Source organism: Oncorhynchus kisutch, unplaced genomic scaffold (genome assembly GCF_002021735.2).
Source record: "Oncorhynchus kisutch isolate 150728-3 unplaced genomic scaffold, Okis_V2 Okis07a-Okis12b_hom, whole genome shotgun sequence".
NCBI classification, from domain to species: domain Eukaryota; kingdom Metazoa; phylum Chordata; class Actinopteri; order Salmoniformes; family Salmonidae; genus Oncorhynchus; species Oncorhynchus kisutch.
In genome coordinates, this window is record NW_022261984.1 from 8,019,293 (window position 1) to 8,023,931 (window position 4,639).

A 4,639-nucleotide genomic window follows, 5' to 3' on the forward strand; every position below is an offset into this window, starting at 1 on the left:
TAGGACACACAAGGTGTGGGGGACAAAGCATAATTTACAACCGTGGAAGAAACAACCGTTGTACTCATACACTGTCTCAACCCCGTCAATCTGTGTGTATCCATCTACATGGTAAGGCCCAAAAGCCTTCTCCCCCCGATTCAAAGCATGTTGGATAAAAATATCTTTATCCTGGGCCAAGTACTCCAACCATTGAATGGAACCACTAGAGTAGGCCTTGAATTGGCGTCGGTAGTTGTCTGGCGATGGGATAGCTATAGATTCAGGAGTTAGATAGTGTGTACGATAGGTTTTCATGCACGCTGATGCAATAGTTGTACAGCTCCAGGGGTCAATGCCCGCATCTTTGATTACCTCTTCTCTGAATCTGAGGCATCCTTCACGAAGTATAACAACGTCATTGTCACAGTATGATTCCATCTCTTTATGGAAATCAAAAGTGCCATGTCTTACGGTCTCGTACCATGTCATGAATCTCTCACGCTCTTTGGGAGACATTTGATCACACCCGTACATTTCGGGGGCTGGATAAGATCCTATATAATGTAGATTCTCCTCAGATGTGAAGAAATGAGGGAAATAGCCTTTGACAGAGTTTTCAAAACCCAAGGCCTCTGGCATTTGAGCCAATCTCATGGGTAAGAAGCTTAAGCTGTCAATGTATCTCTGTTTGAAGGCGGGGTCAACAAAGCATAATATTTTACTCCCTTGAGCTATGACACTGGGTGCCACGCCTTGCTGTATCAAAGGGTTCAGAAGCAGATAGGAGTCATAGGCCCTAGCATTGTGAGCTATAAACGTGAAGTTTCTGTACTGGGCTTTTCTAAAATGTTTTAGAAAGAGTTGGGCACAATCGGGTCCCTCGGCCGACCATTTTTCACCCTTGAAAGTCATGGTTGACACAAAAATAGGCAAATGAACCCCTGATTGCTGAGTTGTCTCAAAATCATAAAACACATATTTCTCTGTATGTTCATCTTCAGCCAAGGGCTGAATGTAACACTCATGTGTTACTTCTTGAACTGCTTCCGCGTCTCTGCTTTTCAAAGGACCTTTACAGATTGGGCAGTGTATAATTCCACAAACATGAGGTTTAGGGCTATCTATTTTAAGGTTGTAATTGCAATGACATTTTGGACATTTCTTGTTAATGTCACAACTGCTTACAGATTTACATGCCTTGGGATGCCATGTTTCAGTTTTGTGTTTTTCGTAACAGTAGGCCGAACGACATGTGCGGTGACAATCCGCACAGGGGGTCAAGTTTAGCGGCTGCATAGGGCAATGTTTATCCAGACATACTGAACAGTTGTAACGGCACGAGTGCCCCCCCATGCGTGTGTAGCCGGTATGACAGGCTGGACAGACATATGGCGCGCCTAAAAAGGCTGTGATGTTAGTTACGGCATAGTAATGCTCATTTTGCACATAAAAGTACATAGTCTTAGGATGTGGTTCGGGTATATTTTGGAACTTGAGGAGAGCGTCATTAGCCCTACTGTGGTACAAAACCACAATCTTGATGTTCAGAAAGTTTTCAAATTTGACTATGTCTGAGAAAGCCACAGCATCCTGTATACCGAGACCCACCGCAGTTTGTAGCTCGAGAGCTTTATGTAACGCGGCTTGATCAGTACATCCGGGGCTGAGTAAGTGGGCCAAACCTATGGCAAAACATAGCTTATTACCTGGATTGTGAACGTTTATGAGATAGGCCCTTTTATTGCTTATGATTTCGGACTGCATTAAACTCTCGAGCTTTCGTCTCTGACCCCCGCCCCCTTGTGGTTGGCGTACTAATTGTACTACAAGTTCGAGGGTCCTATCTGCTAGCACGTTTAAATTTGACTGTACAAGGCGTTCTAGCAGTTTAACAAATTGTTCAAGCTCTGCTTCACCATTCTGTAAAATAAGCGATACCTTGCTCTGTAGACTGTCTCCACAAATTTCCAACTGTAAGAGATCCCTAGGTTCGCTATAATCTCTGATCCTCGCTAACAGTTCATTCAAAGTGTCCATAAGCATTACGTAAAACACAGCATATTCCCGAATCTGACCCCCCCATGCGAAATTGAAAAACTGGCGAACCTCAATATTGTTGAATTTATTTCGACGCAAAACATGTACACTTCGATCAAGACCTCCCCCCTCCAGATTTACTAGGCAATTGTCCAACTGTTCAAAAACATCGTATTGGGTTTCAGACTCTTCGGACATTGGTGTTAAAGGCTGATTTATAGGTGTCTGGGGTGCCGAATTAAACCTAGCGCTCTCGTTCTGTACACTGATCTCAAGACCGCCCCCCTCCAGATTTGCTAGACATTTGTCCAACTGTTCAAAAACATCATATTGACTTTCAGACTCTTCGGACAATGTTGTTAAAGGCTGTCTTAGAGGTGTCTGTGGGGCCGTATTAAACCTAGGGCTCGCGTTAAGCTGGGTAATTAGAGATATGATGGTTTCGGGAATCTGTGTTAACATGTTTTCCTCGGAAGGCCCTGACTCATTCATACGTGTAATAATGTCTATGAGTTCGGAGGGAATCTGGGATAATAGATTTTCATCTATTGTCATTATGTCAATTACCCCCGAATCATTCATATGGTTAACTATATCTTGGAGCTCTGTAGGGATCCTGGCTAAGAGTGTTTCAATTGTCTCACTTTGGTCTATAGGGGGCGCCATCTGTCTAATTAAGGATGTGTGTGTGTGTGTGTTTACATGTGTGTTTTTTAACGGCGGTATTTGCTTGTTTTAGCCCTAATGTTTTTTAACATACGGGGTAGCTCGCTACGCCAGAATGACACATCCTGATTGTATTGATGCTCGAGTAGAATACACATGCGCCTCTGGAGTAGAGCCTTTCGTGATTTTAAACCCAGGGTAAACGCTTTGAAAAAACGTTCTTGGTCTATTTCAGAATCTGCTGTTTCCCCCACAGAATTGGCCGATTCAAGAAGGTTGGCAGCTTCACAGAACATCAAATCGTCTACCTCAGAAATGTCATTTAAATCTTTGACATCATCAGGTTTCGCTGGTGTCTTTGGAGCCTCCTCGGGGATGCTTGTCTGGGCATCCTCCGATGTTTGTGCGTTGTGTTCATAAGCCGGTGAGGAGTCTGAAATAAAAATAATACATACACAAATAGGTTATTAACCCTAAAATATGTTAAAAATGCCAAATACATTTCAGATATAAGCCTATATATTAACAATACATTAATTAAATACCTCGGCTTTTTTGACGAGGGCTGTTCTGAAGAAGCTCTGAAACCAAGGGCTGTTGTGTTTGTTCAACCTGTATTACAACATCTGCAGGTCCGGTAGATGGGGAGCCTGAAAAAAACAAAAAAACAGCATTAGGCCTTGTTTTAACATATTCCGGCATAAAAAAAAAATATATAAATATTAAAATAATAATATATATAAATAATAATATATAATTGATTCATACCTAGTCCTTGGAACGACGTCTCGTGAATATCGGCCAAGTAGAATTGTTCGGGTGAAGCGGAACTGTGGATCTGAGCACTAATTATCCTTTGGTGTTTAGAAATATGGGGGACAACGTTGTCCTGGCCAAGGGGAGTTGACCTGCCGTTTAAAGTCTCTGTTCGCTGCTTTTGGGTAAATACATCCTGGGAGTAGGGCAGAATTGTCTCGTAGTCATATGCTTCGCAGAAACCGTTCAGGCTCCATAGGGCATCGTTTAACCTTCTAGGCTTTAGGTCCTCTGTAAACATATAAAATAACTTTTAATATAAGATGCCCACACTTTTTGTTTTTAAGGTATAAATATTTTTATGTATGGAATTCTTGGAGCTTACTTACGTTGACAATTCAGGGCAGGCGTTTGTTTCGGAGACCCATGGGATGATTCGAGCTCAGTTATACCTCGGAGTATCTGCGTGAATGCTTCAGAATCTATAAAACATTCGACAATATTAAAGCTATAATCACTTTAGCTAATATTGCCTTGTTATACGGTAAGCATACTGATCCTAATGATTGTTTAATATTTCTATAACATCCCACGCTTTTCAAACAATTCCCCAACAACAACCAAATCTAATAAAGATTTATTTCAAGAACTCACCTTGTGATAGATCCATTAGACTTTTTTCCCCGATTATCTTTTTTAACGCTTCAGTCCGATAACGATTCTTGGAGTTTCTGGAGGTGCTGTTTGCATCGGAACTAAAACGCTGCTAACATTGCCCATGGTTTCTAGCGCTTTTGTACCCTACGACCTAGAGAAAAACCCCTGAATGATTTTTTTACATAGCATTTGGGGTTTGTCGTTTTTTTCGGGCTATACCCCCGCCCATGGTATATTTGACACATTTCAAACACATGGTATTGGGTGTGTCTAAACATTAGGATCCTTTTGGAGCTTCTAAAATCTCCGGGGTGCTAGCACCTAGATGCATGGGGTGTGTTGTTCTCGACATCGCTGGGATGAATGACTTTTTAGCCCCCCTAAAAAAATAGTTTTATGAAAGGCCTTTAAGATTAGGAGTCGTAAGACACAATATTATTGTTGGGGGGTAGGCATCTGTTTTGCAGGCTAGTGTAAACCTTGGTTTCAAACGACCCACCAGGCATGCAGGGGTATTTTTTTAACAAACAACCCGCCCCCC